Below are 16283 nucleotides of genomic sequence, written 5' to 3'. Positions count from 1 at the left end.
TCCTTCATCCCTTTTCACGGCTGCATAATATTTGATTGCACTGATGGGCCACAATTTGTTTTCCATTCTTCAACTGATGGGCATTTGGGTTGATTCCATTTTTTGCCTATTATAGGTAATCCTGCTAAACGTGTAAATGTTTTTGGGTGAGCATATGTTTTCAGTTCTCTTGGGTGTATACCTCAGAATGGAATTGCTAGGTCATATGGTAATTCTATATTTAACATTTTGAGGAACTACCAGACTGTTTTCCACAGTGGCTGTTGTGCTTTACAATCCCGCCAGCAATACACACATCTTCCATCTCTGTACAGTCTTGCCAATACTTGTTATTGTCTTTTGTTACTATAATTATTATAGCTATTCAAGTGGGTGCACTTATTTTTGCAAACAAATTTTTTCCAGGTAGATTTTCATAAACTCGGAGTTAAGGCCAGTTTCTTTCTTTTATTTTACTGCAGGGAGATAGTTTTAATGAATCTTTTATTTTTAAAACAGAAATATTCCCAGCTAAAAGCCTTGATTTGTTACTAGCATGACTGTCAGACTTACACCAAGTTTGAAGTTGATTTTTATAATAGTTGTAGGATGATGATAAGAGCTTTTCTGTTGCCCTGAAACTGACTAGTCCCTAAATCTTGGAACCAAGAGGCACTAAGTACTTTACATTCTAAGGAAAAGCACAGCCAAATGGCGGGGGTGGGGGTGCAGCTCAGGGGCAAAGAGTCTGCCTGCCAGTGCAGTAGACATGGGTTTGATCCCTGATCCAGGAGGACCCCACATGCCTCAGAGCAACTCGGCCCATGTAACCACAACTATTGAGCCTGTGTTCTGGTGCCTAGGAGCTGCAACTACTGAAGCACATGCACCCTAGAGCCTGTGCTCCACAACAAAAGAAGATACTGTTTTGAGAAACCTGCACACCACAACTAGAGAGTAGCCCCCACTCTCTGCAACTAGAGAAAAGCCTGAGCAGCAGCGAGGACTAAGCACAGACAAAAATAAATAAATAAATTGTTTTTAAAAAGTTTGCCTAAGAGTCTACTATATGCAGTCATCACCTCTACCCACACAACCCAGACCTGTGTAGAAAGGCCCACCCATGTTCTCCCTCTGGATCAGCGAGGCGCCCCAATCACACTGTCTTCTACCTCTTTATGAGCAGTGAAATCTGAATATTTCCAGTTTTTCCCTCATGTTTTCCATTTTTATATCTTGGTCATCTGTTCCATTTTTTTGTTTGGCAGCCTCTCACTACTCATAATTCACAGAGGTTTCCTCCAGTCCCTGCAAGTAGGTCTCCCAATGTGTTAGGGAGTATTTCATCATCCTCTCATCAGCACAGGCCCACCCTAGGCTGTTTTGCCAACGGCCCTGGTGCCCCTGGAGCAATAATGGCGCCCAAGCCCTGGGCCTTCTCAGCCATTGGCAGCCGTGCCAAGAGAGGCGTGCAGCTGTTTCCACAAACCAGGTGGAAAGTGAAAGTGGAAGTATTAGTCGTTCAGTTGTGTCTGACTCTTTGCGACCCCATGGACTGTAGTCTGTCAGGCTCCTCTGTACATGGAATTCTCCAGGCAAGAATACTGGAGTGGGTTGCCATTTCCTCCTCCAGGGGATCTTCCCGACCCAGGGATTGAACCCAGGTCTCTGGCATTGCAGGCAGATTCTTTACCATCTGAGCCACCAGGGAAGCCCAAACCAGGTGGGGCTCCTAATAAAGACATCTCCTGTAGGGAAGCTTGTACATGAGGGACCACTGACTTCCAAGCTGCCCTTGCTCTGGGAAAAAACACCCTAAGTGGGAACCAACCTGCTCCTGCAATGTCAGCACTCCTCCTGGCCTTGAGCTCTGGAGGCTCCTCACAGATTACAACCCAGAGGCTTCTGTGCTGGTTATAATGTGCCTACCCTGCAGAGGATGCTGTTTTGGGTTGAATCATGTCCTCCCAAAGATACAGTGATATAGACAAATAAGTTTATGGAAATATATTAGTCAGCACCCAATGTACCTATGATGCAGTTTCTGCAGCTTAATATAAAGCAAAAGTACATGCTTGGACTATTCTTAATGTTTCTGCAGTTTTACAACTGACCTGAGCAATGTCAGGAATTCAGTTTTATGAATGGGTGCTAATCAGTAACAGAGATCATTTAGTAATGGGCTGCTTGATTAAGTAAACAAGGAGGCAATGGCCTGAGATGCTATGCCAGCAACCTCAAATCTAAACTGTAAATGCCTCAAGGTTATCAAAATGCTAGGGACAGCGAACCACACACGGCCACCTGGGCCTCAAGCTGCAGCCATCAGTCAGGTCCTTGTGCTTCCCCTTTCTCTCCATTCGGCTCCCCCACCACTTTCCAATTCAAATTTATTTTTGCTTAGACTCTTAAAAATGTTAACATGTCTCAGCTTATCTTTGAACAAGACTATACGGAAAGTTAATAATAAAACCCTGGGCTTCCCTGGTGGCTCAGCAATAAAGAATCCGTGTGCCAATGTAGGAGACCTGGGTTTGATCGTGGGTTGGGAACATACCCTGGAGGAGGAAATGGCAACCCACTCCAGTATTCTTGCCTGGGGAATATCATGGACAGAGGAGCCTGGTGGGCTATACAGTCTGTGGAATGGCAAAGAGTCGGACACAACAACTCTTAACCTTAAATGTGAGTCACACATATAATTTAAGAGCTTCCCTGGTAGTTTAGCGGATAAAGGAGAAGATCCCCTGGAGAAGGAATAGGCTACTCAGTCTACAACTCAGCAACTAAACAAAAACAACAACTCTTGACCTTCAATGTGAGCCACATATGTGATTTCAAATCTTCCAGTAGGCACATTTACAAGTAAAAATAAACAAATAAAATAAATGTAAATAATATCAGAAAAGTAAAGCCCTATGTTTTTGTCTGGATTTAAACATTTTAAGTATTTTAGTCATTTAGTGAGTTATCCTTTTACCTGGAAGAACATAAATGTTTGTTTCAATAGGATCTTTTTTTCTAGACTTAAAAAATTTTTTAAAAATATTTATTTACTTTATTTTTGGCTGCATCGGGTCTTAGCTGTGGCATGTGGGCTCTTCACTGTAGCATGTGGACCCTCTAGATCAGGTGCACAGGGTCAGTAGTTTCGGTGCCCAGACTTAGCTGCCCTGTGGCATATGGCATCTTATTTCCCTGAACAGGAATTGAGCCCGAGTCCCCTGCGTTGGGAGGTCAATTCTTAACCACTGAACCACCAGCAAAATCCCCAGCAGGATCTTATTCACGGGATGTGACCTAGCATTCCATTGAAATGATTTCACAATATATACAAAGAGCGAATCATTATGTTCCCCACATGAAACTAATATAATGTTAATGGCAATTACATCTCAATGGAAAAAAAAATAGTTGAGCGGGTTCAGTGCTTTCTGCTGGGTCTCACAGCTCATCACTGAGGGAGCCGGATTTGCACACAAGACCACAGACACCACAGGAAGCACGTAGAAACCCTCTCCCTGGTGTGTTGCACTCCCTCCTGACTCCTGCCTCCTCTCTCTCCCAGCACGTCTGGAGTGGCCCACCGGAGGCCACTGCTCATGACTGCATTCCCGGTGGATCCACCTCTTACTCTTGGCCTGGAACCTGGCCTCCCAACAGTCCCTGTGGGCTTTCTCCTGTCCACACTTATCATGTCGGACTTCGTGGAGGCCACTTTCACCAGCACCCTGAAACCTAATTGTCATGTGAACTGAGGAATTTGCTGCAGTTTATATAGGGGCAGAGTGGGCAAGGCAAGCCTAAGACCTCATCCTGCCCTGAAGTCCAGTCTCTGTGAATTTGAAACTGCAAGAAATTAGATGTGTGGGAAAACCAGAAAGAAGTTCAGAGATTCAGAGTAGGTGGAGGTTCAGCATCTTTGTACACCTCCTCTGCTGTTCGTGCTTTCAAAGGAACCGGCCAGCACAGAACGGCATGCTCTCCTCTCCAGCCAGGATGGCAGGTAAGAGCAGGTGCAATCACAGAGGCCCAGCCTGTGTTGAGAGGTTGTGACCCCTCCCCTACATGGCTGTCATTCCCAAAGCATATGGCAACTCCATCCAACCTCTCCTACCCCTTTGCCCTTCCTCTGACTTGGTTCTGTCAATCCTTTTCTTTCTTCCCCCCACCTCCAATTTTCATCCTTAAAGAACTAACTGTATAACAACAACTCTGTCAGAGATGTGAACACTGAGTAGGTCCAAGGGAAGGAGCTCTGAGTCCCATGTCTGCCCAAGCCATGGCAGCCGCACCCTTCCTCATGCCAGGGGGGATGGCTGGGCTGGAGACAGAGAGCTTTGTCACCTGTCGCCTCGGCTCGGGGCATCTGAATGGTGACAGAGGTCTATGTACACAGGACACTTAGTGGCAAAAGAAACATCTGGCCTTACGCCTTCCCCTGGACTTGGCTCTCTGCCACGTCTCCCTGAGGGCCCAGGACACTGGCTGACCGGTAAGCAGGATGCAGAGGAAGCTGACAGTCACAGACCCTGCTAGCCAGCCTTGCTGGGTGGGAAGCTCTCCCACTCCTGCATGGGAGGCCATGCTGGCAGAGCTGGGTGGTGGCATATGTGAAGACAAGGCCAGCCTGTCCAGGGACAAGTCATTTGTGTCTTGTGAGCTTCTAGATTATTTCTAGTACATCCTGTTCATGTTTTGCTATTTCTGGCATAGGGCAACTCTATCTTTCTGAATATAGCATAGCATGAATTAATCATCTCATTTCTGCTATAAATAGCTGGTTATTTTCAGTCCATCTTAAACAGAGTTCTAAGTGCTTTGCTACTGTCCTCCCACTCAATCCCACTAACAGCCCAACCTGCAGACAAGGAAAGCAAGGCCCACCCGAGGTTGCTGAGGCCCAGACTTCACTATTAGGATCACACAGGCCACATTGGATATAGCTTGACTGTTTTCCTATTAAGAGACTTTAGTGGAAGGCTATTTCCAGTGTGAACTATATCAGTTAGAATGACAATTTGCTGCTGTTAACAGAGGCCAGAAAATATTTTGACAAGGTAAGAGTTTATTTTCTTCTTTTTCATAGAACCAGTCTGGGGGCAGGGCATCCAAAGAAGCTATGTGGTTCAGTGCCTGGGGTCCTTCGCTCTTTCTCTGCTTTCTGTCCGCAGTGGCTGCCTCCCGGCTTACCAGGATCTCATGGGTCAGAATGGCTGCTGGAGGCCCAGCTCTCAAATCCACATTCCAGCCCAAAAGCAGGAGGAAGGGAAAATAGGCTAAAGGACCTGGCCCCAAGCTCTGTTCACGTCTTAAGAAGCTATTCCAGAAACCTCTCCCAGCAAATTCCCCTAGTATCTCATGGTCAGAGCTGTGTGGCGCAGCTGGCTGTTAGGGGAGCAGCTCTCCTTGCCAGCTCTCCTCCATTTAACACAGCAATTCTGCTCCTATGGAAAAAGGGGCAGTCCAGGGCTTCCTTGGTGACTCAGTGGTAAAGAATCCACTGGGTTCCATCCCTGATCTGGGAATATCCCACGTGCCACAGAGCAATGAAGACTGTGCATCACAACTATTGAGCTTGAGCTAGAGCCCGGGAGCAGAACTACGGAAGCCCACACACCCTAGAGCCTGTGCTCTGAAACAAGAGAAGCCACCACAATGAGAATCTCAGTACTGCAACTAGAGAGCTGCCCCTGCTCTCTCAACTAAAGCCTGCACACAGCAACGAAGACCCAGCGGAGCCAAAAATAAATAAACAAATTAAATTATATAAGAAAAAAAAAGGACAGTCCATATACGGAAGGGAGAAGGCAACCTGTGTCTTGGTTCCCTGTGTCATTTATATTTCGTGGCTTCTGTGTGCTGTGTTTTTATTTGCTTGTTTCTGATTAAAGCAGACAGTGCCTTTGTAGGTAAGGTCCCAGGTTTGGAGATTAGGTTGTGGACATCTTTGGGGACCACTATTCTGCAGACTGCAGAGATGTTGAAGGGCTTTCCCCCAATTTCTCCTGAGCCCCCGCTTCACTGCACCAGTGCAGCCACTTTAAATAACGTCCCCAGCAGGACCTATCAGACTCGGGCTGTCTTCAGGGGTTGGGGCTGCTGACTGTGGGCCCTGCTCTGTAGGGCTGTGAGACAGGATGTGAGCAGGAACAAATTGGGTCCCAAGGAAACGTGTTTGTCCCCAGTCAGAGGGTGGAGACAGGCTGGACCTGTCCCCCTACAGGGGGACCTCAATCTCCACCCCCTCCCCTCTTGGCTTCACCTGGGGTAAAGAGGCCTCCTTGGGCTCAGTCATCATCTCTGTGTGCTCTTTGCCCACAGCAGGACAGATGGGCTGCTCGCTGTGGGCACACAGTGGTCCTGGGGGCTGCGAGAGCCTGATAGTCCTCCCTTCTCCAGGGAGATACAAAACCTCCAGAGCCTTTCAGTTTTCCTTCATCCCACTGCTCTCAGTTCCCATCTCCTTCTGGTCTCCAGGCCCTGGGAAAGATGCTGAGGTTACAGCTGTGAACACCGTCCATCCCCAGCCTCATCAGGGCCCACAGAAGCGTTTTTTTTTTTTTTTTTTTTTGGTCCAAACCCAATCTCCTGAATTTGGGGTGCATGCTGTGATGATCTTCACAGCTTTGAAGTCACTTTGCAGCAGGTCTGGCCCCACCACATCCTCAGTATCTATGGGGATGGTCTGTCTCCCACTCACACGTGGCCCCCTCTGTCCTCCTGATCCCAAAGACCCCCCAGCATCACTTGCCCCCCTCTACTTGAGATCCACAGGGTCTGAATCTTCATCTTATCAACCACTCCTCCATCCCTAGCTGACATATATACAAATTAAAATTTGAGAATCACTGGTATGACTTCAGAAGGACCAGTTCATCTCTCTGAGTCTTACTGTCCTCATCTGCTAAGTGAGAAGTGGATAGAAGGACCCTGAAGCTTCCTTCCATCTGGGATGTCTTATGCCTCTTCCAAGGGGCTCTATGTTTTAAAAGTTTTGAACAAAAGACCTCACTACACCAGCATTACACTCAAGACTGGGCGGTTTTCACACCAAGTGCTGAACTTGAGCGTCTTAACTCTCAACCTGATTTCTGTCTAATGCAATGTCCCGCCCCAACTGAGCTGGTGGCAATCACAGGGACTGCAGTACCTTCCACATCGCCCCCACCACCCCCACCCTCACATCTTCATGGCTTTCTTTGGGGTCTCCTGCCACCGCCCCGCTCTGCGCCCCATAAGCAGCTCACAGGCTCTGTTTATTGATTGATTGAATGAAGTACAGTTGATTTACACTATTGCATTAGGTATACATAGCAAAGTGATTTGGCTTTTTTTCCAGATTATATTCCATTACAGGTTACTCCAAGATATTAATTCCCTGTGCTGTACAGTGAATCCTTGTTGGTTACCTATTTTATATATAGTGAAACTGTTAGTTGCTCAGTCATGTCCAACTTTGTGACCCCACGGACTGTAGCCCGCCAGGCGCCTTTGTCCATGGAATTCTCCAGGCAAGAATACTGGAGTGGGGTGCCATCCCCTTCTCCAGGAGATCTTCCTGACTCAAGGATCAAACCTGGGTCTCCTGCATTGCAGGCAGATTCTTTACTATCGGAGCCACCGGGGAAGCCTGTTAATCCCATGCCCCTAATCTGTCCCCTCCCCACTCCCTCTCCTCTTTGGTAACTGTAAGTGTGTCGGAGGCCCTTTTAAAACCAGTATCAGATGGAGCAGTGGTCCTGACTCACTGAGGAAAGCCAAAATCCCCCACCTGAGCCTTCCATCCATGCCCTGCTGCTTCACCTGCCTTGGCCTGCCCCTCTCCAGCCTTCTCTGGTGGCATGGTCTTCTATTTGCCCAGATCCTTGGGCCTCTGCCTGTACTGATCACTGAGACCCTGGCCAAAGTACCAGCTTTGCCCAGGCTGCCTCCTTCAAGTCTCTGAAATGCCCTCACCTCAGAGGCCTCTCTCACCATCTTAGTGAACCTGTAACTTTCCTTCCCTCCCCACACACTGCTGGGTCTCTTCTCCCTCAGTTTTCATCATTCCATGCTAATCCCCACTTCCTAAAGGGAATCCATGTCGTGTTCCTCTGATTAATATTACTGGTTTCTCCCAGCCCCAGACACGGAACCCCTCAAGGACATGGATTCCTGTCTGGACTCAGAAAAGTTTCTAAGCTCCCAGATGCCTGGCATAGTGACTTGGTCATGAAAGTCCCACAGGACACAGGCCCTGCCAGGAACAAGAGAGTGACATTCTCCCTAGTGTCCTGACAGAGGTGACATAAAGGGACAGGAAATCATTCAGTTTATAGTCGCTTTCTCCATGACAAGAGCCACAATACTAAGAACACTTTTTGCTGTCAGATGTGTCTGTGCATGGCTGGTTCTGGGGCTTCCCAATTCTACACTGTGTCTCAGAGAAGCAGCAGCCTCCCATGGACCCTCAGCCAGTCCTGAGAAGAGGTGCTAGTCCTCGCTGGGGCCCCCAAGCCTGCCCCCTCACTGAGGCAGCTGATGGTGGGGCTCCACACCCAGGTGCTGAGGTTTGAAAACTCTCCCTGCCCTGAGTGGGGTTCTCCTTTCACAGGCTCCTCATTTACTGCTTTGCCTCTTCCCTGTCTCCTTGTGATCACATTTTTGGCTCCAGAAACAACAGTCAGCCTGGTCAGCAGGGGTTAAAGATGCACCCTGGTGACAGGATCAGGGTGGCCCTGGCACAGTGGCCAGAGTGACAGTGCTATCCCTTGCCCTAAAAGATGTCTCTGCAGACATACCCCTTGGGTAAGAGCAGTGACCTGTGGCCATGGCCTCTGCCGCACAAACCAGACCTAAAACTGGAGAGGTTGTCCCATGTTGAAGTTTCCTTCACCTTTGAAACATAGGAACACTTAGAAGAGACACAGTGAGCAAAGGCTCATGGGTTCTGAGCCCTCCCTGTGGTTCTCAGGAGATGGTTCCAATCAGGTGAATGGAGGCTGGACGTAATGGCCAGGTCCCCGGCTGGATCGCAGCATCGCAGTGATGGGGAGGGTTGGTGTGAGGGCTGGCGTCAGCAAGAGAGGAAGGCTGTGGGTTTCTGCTCAGCATGTATTCTCCATACACCAACTTGGATGGTGGCTGTATGGGTGTCCCTGGCTTGGGATATCCCCAGAGATAAGTCACACGCCCACAGAGGAGAGGGGCCAGGTGGCGTCATGTGACTTGAGTCCTGGAGGGCCAGCTCTCCATTCGTGCCCGGTGCTCCAGGGTAGCAGGAGGGGCACTCTGAAGCTGTGCAGCTCCTCCCAGCCCGTGCTCCTTGGCGCTGACTTGTTTTAACCCTGTAACCAAATCAATGCTCAACGAGTCCCTTGCCCTTCTGCAGTTTGGTACTGACTCCCTGGGCCCCAGGCTGATTCTCTTCAGGGAAATCCCTGCTTTTCCCAAATGTTTCAGCTCTTATCGACACTCGGTCCTGTCCGAGATTCCAGCTCCGGCACTTGCTTGCTGTGTGACCTTGTGCGACATCACCCAACTTTTCTCTGGGCTCTTTTCCTGTGCAAGGCGGACGGGAACCCACCTCGGTTTCTCTGAGGATTGAGTAGAGCACAAACACTTTATTGGTTGTAGCCGTGACACCCTTGCTCTTGGTTCTTCTCTGTCCCCATAGCACGCAGGCTCCTTATTTTCTTCTAAGGACCATCTGACTTTCTTCTTTGTCAAGAAAGAACTGGGCAACTTAGTACAATAAGACATTCACTCCAGGAAACTGGTTATTCTCTTTGGCATCTGATGGCTCTTGGTAACATCAACCAGGAAGGTTTTGTTTTCAGTGTTACTGAATCTGATTTATTTTGTATATGCCTAAACCTCATCTGTGGTTTGACAGGGAACAAAGTAGCTGGGCCCTAAAGGTCAGGGGTCACTCCCAGTTGATCCATCCATCAACCTTGTCCCTGGACTCACTGTCTTGAGCCAAGTCTGGGTCCCCTGATCACAAGATTTGTTATGTGGAGACACTATGAACATGAATGAGCAAATGCTTTATTTAAAATATTTTTGCTCATGATTTAGTCAAGAAATTCTCTTGGTTTTTGGCAGTAATTTTGCATCCTGAAGAGCTGAAAACCACAAAGAGGAGAGCATAATGTGCAGCCACGGTCAGAGAAATTCATGAAACAAAAGGAGGCATGGCCAAAAAAGGGCAGAGAGGCGCTCCTGTACCTGCACTGGGCTTGCACTCCACCTGAACTGGGCTCAGGCCTGGCCGCTCCTCGTGGGCACTGCTCTGAGGTGTTCCCTCTCTTGATTCTTTGTCCTGTTCCTCTCCGAATGCCAGGCCAGGCACCAAGAGACCAGAGGCGTTTGGAGAGGTGGAGTGGGCTCTACGGAAGATTCCTCTGTGTGGGAAGCACTAGCTGCAGACTGTAAACATATTTGGCTTCCTGGATGTTGCCAGACACCTGCAGTGGTTACCCTAAGGGACATTCTACCAGCTGTGCTTGGGACCTAGAGAAGTTTCTGGGCAGCTGGGATCATGGATGCTGCCCAATTCGGCTACTACATCCAATGTGATCCAAGTGCATCCTTACAGTCTTAAAACGTAGACTCTGTAGGGAAGGAAGTCATGCTCTACACAACAGTGACATCGTAAGGAACTCATTAGTCTGAGGTCGTGGGGTTGACCTCAATAGGCTCAAGAAAGATTAAGATACATTCATGAATGATAGATGAGCCATGGATCATTAGGAAGATCTGAGCTCATCTTTAACCCTTCTTTGTTTTCTCCCCAAAATACATTTTCATTAAAAAAAAAAATAGGCCAACAGGTTAGAACTAAAAAGTTATGTCTAGTTTTCAAAATATTACCATTATTGCTGTTTTGTTCGTTTCTTCGAGTCTCGATCTCCATAAAGCGTTGCTTGTATAATTAAAGTTGTACTATGTAAACAACTTTCTAACTTGCCTTATAATCCAACATTATATCATAAATATCTCCACAAGCTATTTAAAACTCTTTGCCACCATTTTTTCAGATGCTTGCAAAATAGTTCAGGGATATTTAATTTACTTCCAAACTTACTGTGATGAATAACTTTGTACAAATAATTTTTTCGGATGTATTTAGAGTTGCTTCTTTTGGCTATCCTTTTTATACATTAAGTGTTTTTCTTTTGGTCAGATTTACTCACATGGATTACTGGTTAAATGATATAAACATCAGGCTAAAAGGTATGCATGTTTTTTATAGTTCTTAATACATATTACCACATTGCTTTTGAAAATAGTTGTATCAATTTATACATCTATCAGCATTATATAAGTTTCCTTGACTTTACCAGCATTACATATTTTATTTTGACATTTTTGTTAACTTGATAGGCAATGAAAGATATCTCATTATCTTAATTTTCATTCTTTAATCACCAGTAAGGTTGAACATTTTCCCACATGTATTAATATGTTCCCTAATTCCTTTTTCTCTGGGGTGAATTATCTGTCTCTCACTTGTCCATTGGGAGTTGATTTCCACAATTTGCATGAACTCTTCATGCAACAAAAACATCAAACTTCTGTAGCATTTCGGTGGCCTAAATGTTGACGCTCTTGCTCTACAATAGCCTGTGTGCCCCTAAACGTGTGGTGAATACCACTGCCTGTACCAGGGAACAACCAAGGAGAAAGTATCTTTTACTTATTTCTTTGTTATCTTCTCTTTCCTGAGGCTCTCTCTGGATCAGATTCACCCTTTATGAGTGGGGTCATGTTTATTTTACTTTTCACTATAATTTATTATAATAAGTGAGTCTGTGTTTTTACTAACAGCCCATTTCCTCCTTCTTCCCCAAAGGAAAACACAGATAAATGGCATATCTGGTGCTGGAAAGAAGTGTGCATCTGAGCGGCTGTGCCCCAAAGACCCTCCGCAGCCTCGTTAATCAAACCCAAATGAAGTGTGCCAGCCCCCAGATGCAGCCTTTCCTGACAGACGGAATCAGGTTACAGGGACTATGAGGGCAGCCTCCCAACGAGGCAGTCCAAGTGGAGGGGAGGCCTGTCCATGTTTTGCCAGAGGAGCTGGTAAGGGTAACGAGAGGTGTGTGGATATGGGATGCTCAACAGCCTCTGCTTTGCTGCAGACAATTCACACTTTGGAAAACACTTTCACACACAACCGCCTTGTAAGTTAAGAATGCTTCGATCCATTCTGTGGGCAGGGAAGCCGGGTGTCAGGGCTGGAGTGCTTTGCCCACCATCTCAGAACCAGAGTCACACCTGCAGGGGACCTGACCAGCTCTGCTGTGTCCAATTACTGTTATGTCCTAGCCACTCAGGTCTTCCTGCAGGAGAGAGAACTCTGTATCGAGGGCCTGAGAAAACCCCACAATTCTGGACTCATCAACACACATCAACTTGTGTCTTGTGGTTTAACATCAAAGGAAGACACTGATGCCATAGGTTGCCTCGGAAATTTCTCTTTTCTAGTCCAATAGGTTCACCCATTTTGGTCAGAATAAGACAAAGTAACTAGGAAATCCTAGAAGTCAGTCTGATTGCAAATAAACTTCATCCATTCATTCGTACAGCAGATGATGATTTTTAAATGATGCATCTTAGAACTTCCCTGAGGGTTCAGTGGTTAAGACTCCATACTTCCAATGCAGGTGGGATGGGTTCAATCCCTGGTCAGGGAAGTTCTGCAGGCCATGTGGCACAGCCAAAAATATTTTTAAAAAACCCCCAAACTTAAATGATACATCTTTAATTAACCTACAGTAATATCAGCTTTTTTGGCGTATAGTTCTATAATTTTTACATATGTATAGATTTATACACCAGAGCACCACAACAATCAGGATATAAAACCATTCCGTCATTCCCCCAAGTGCCATCATACTATTCCTTTACAGTCACACCCCAACCCTAATTCTTGGCAACCACTGATCGGTTCTGTCACTATAATTCTGTCTTTTCCAGAGTGTTGTATATATGGAATCATACCATTCAGATTGGCTTCCTTCACTTTGCATAATGCCTTTGAGACTCATCATTCTACTCCTGTCATTAGTCCATTTCTTATTATTGCTGATAGCATTCCCTTGTTTGAATGCTCCATCCACTCAACTGTTAAAGGACCGGTTCCCAGTTTTGGGTAATTATGAGTAAAGCTGTTATAAACATTTGCACTGGCTTTTGCATTCATATAAGTCTTCATTTCTTTAGAGCAAATACCCAACAGTGGGATTGCTGGCTCATATGATAAGTGCATATCTAACTTTACAAGAAAAAGTGCCAAACTGTTTTCCAGAAGGTTTTCTCCATTATTTTGCATTCCCACCAGCGGGACAGAACCATCTACAGTTCTGCATCCTCATCGGCGCTTGGTACTGTCAGTATTTATCTTAGCCATTCCAACAGGGATATAGTGGTCCCTGTTTTGGTTTTAATTTGCATTTCCCTGATGGCTAATGATGATGAACATCTTTCCTGTGCTCATTTGCCACCTGAATGATCTCTTTGGTGAAGAGTCCAGGTCTATCAATTACTTTTTAGTTGGGTTCTTTGTTTTCCTACCACTGAGTTTTGACAGTTCTTCACATATGTTGTAGTCTTTTGTCTGATTTGCCTGACAGACATGATTGTTCATTGACAGGTGTCAAACAAGTGTTGTGTGCAGAAGCCACAGCCCAGGTCCTCCAGGCAGGGTGGGTGGGCAGGCAAGCAAGTCTTTATCACTAAGTGGGGGACAGTCTTTAGGAGTAGGTGAGATGGCAGTTCTTCCAGCCTCCTGTAGTCAGCTGTCACTTTCCAAGCGAAGTGTTTCTAAGCTGATTTTTGAAAGGTGGTAGGAGTGAACCAAGGTTTGCCCAGACTTCTCAAACTACTGTCTGACTTGCTGTTCTACCCCCTCAGCTTTTATTTCCTACTGTTTCTCTCTCCCCCAGGTTATCTCAACAAGAAACATGTCTTCAAATGTCAGAAATCTATTTGGCTTGGACCTGTCTTCCTAGTTTCCCACAGTCACCCAACCACCTCTCTGAATCTCTGCTTGAGTTTGAAATAAGAAGACAGCTGTGGCAACGAGAACTCTCAATTTTTCCTGTGCAGCTTTCCCAATATGCCATAACTTAAGGAGCACATCAGCTTTTGTCCTCCTTACACATCCATGTCCAACTCATCCTTTGAGTTTGATTTCACAACATATCTTTAAGTCAAGCCACAGTAAGCTGCCATCAGCTCTTGCTTGGATGATAGCAATATGCCTGGTCATCCCCTCGGCCTCCACCTTTGCCTTTCTATAGCCTAAGCTCCACCCAAACCCAGAGGCACCAAGGCAAATCTCATCCTGTTGCTTCATGGCTCCCCACCATGCCAGTCTTGTAGCACTCATCACAATTACAAGAACCTGTCTGCCCTGGACCCAGTAGATTTCCTCTCTACCATCCTTTCTTCTTCTGTCCCTGGATCCTTACACAGCTGCCTCTTCATCACTAAGATCTTCCCTAAAAGTCTGTTCATCCTACTATGAAGGCTACTCTTCAAGAAATCCCCATTCTACTACCCGTCTTATCTTTGTAAAATCCGTGAGTTCCTGAAATACCCTGTTTGTTTGTTCTATGTCTGTTGTTTGTCTCTCCCTACTAAAGCATCCAGCCTAAGGGGCAGGACTTGCTCATGCTGCATCCCAGCTGCTAGTACAGGATCACATGCATGCAGGTGCAAAGGGCACCTCACAGAGAGAGGGTGATGCTGGCAAGTCAGCAAAAGATTAGTATGGCTGGACCTGGGGCAATAAAATAGAAAAACCAGGTTCTGGGGAGGAGGGCTTTAAGAAGAATGCAAATAGCCAGATTTTCATTCTTAAAAATTAACTACGGAAAGTAGAAATACCTGAACAGAGGAGGTAAGTTAGGAGAATGCAAAAATTCAAAAGAAAGATTGTGATGCTTTAACTGTGATAATGGAAATATGGACCTTGATGAGGGGAGACAGAGTTAAGAAATAACAATCTCCAATAACGTGGATTGCTCTCATTTAATGTCTCTATTTGATCACTGTCAACTTCAACATTGATTGTTTTCAATTAATGTCTCTATTTGATCACTGTCAACTTCAACATTGATTGTTTTCAATTAATGTCTCTATTTGATCACTATCAACTCAACTGGTCTACCCAGCTGAAGTTAATACTTCAACACTTCAACTACCACAACAGTGGAGTATCATTCAGTGAGAAATCTCCAGCACAAAACTTTGCAAACCACTGTTGACACATACAATAACAGTACCTTCTCCATACACTGCACAATTTTTTTTTTTTTTGCATTGAAGTTTCGTTATTGACCTAATTCTTTAATAACTACTGGATTATCTATTAAGTGAGTTCTATGGACTCCCTCTGTCAACAAAGTTGTCCATATAAGTTTCAGGTTTGTTGGCATACCCTTTTAATGGTCATTGGCTGTAATATATTTGGAATTATGCCATTGGTTTTGTTCTATCTTTGCAGGTGCTACAACTCTTTTGCTCATTTGTTTTCTTATTTAATAACTATTTTTGCATTTCTGTTGAGGCCAAGATGCTGTGTTGGGGTCTTGGCAACTAAAGGTAACAGCAGCAAATCCCTTGGCCGGTGGACTAGACTTGTGGAGACCACCAGACACATGCGTGAGTCAAAGTTGGTGATCTGGGAGGTATTATGGAGATACCTCGGGCAAGGCCAATCTGGATGAGCACTTTCCCTCTTTGGTGTGGGATCTGCATAACTACTGGGAGCAGGCCATTGGAGGGGCAGTCTGGCCATTACTACTATTACTTCTAGATAGTGACAGAATGGTGGATTTATATCAGCATATGCAGGGACACTTTGGTTTAATTGCTTAGAAAAACTCAGATGAGCCTATAATTAAAATGCTGGGTAACGGGACTATTGAAAGGGATAAGAAGGTTTACTCTTTAATCTCCTTTAATCTATAGTTGAACAATGTCTTCTTTGTTGTATCTGTTGTGCTTCTTTGGTTGTGAACAGGAGCCAACCCTGGCCACCCTCAGGGAAACAGGCTTATTTATAGAAGAAATCTGGGCTTCACTGGTGGCTCAGACAGTAAAGAATCTGTCTGCAATGAGGGAGACATGGGTTCAATCCCTGGGTTGGGAAGATCCCCCGGAGAGGGCATGGCAACGCACTCTAGTATTCTTGCTTGGAGAATCCCCATGGACAGAGGAGCCTGATGGGCTATAGTCGATGAGGTCACAAAGAGTTGGACATGACTGAGTGACTAAGCACAGCAGAGTACACAGCCCATAGAAGAAGC

Source organism: Dama dama, chromosome 18, assembly GCF_033118175.1.
Source record: "Dama dama isolate Ldn47 chromosome 18, ASM3311817v1, whole genome shotgun sequence".
Lineage (NCBI taxonomy): Eukaryota > Metazoa > Chordata > Mammalia > Artiodactyla > Cervidae > Dama > Dama dama.
Note: the sequence above shows the minus strand (reverse complement) of the source record.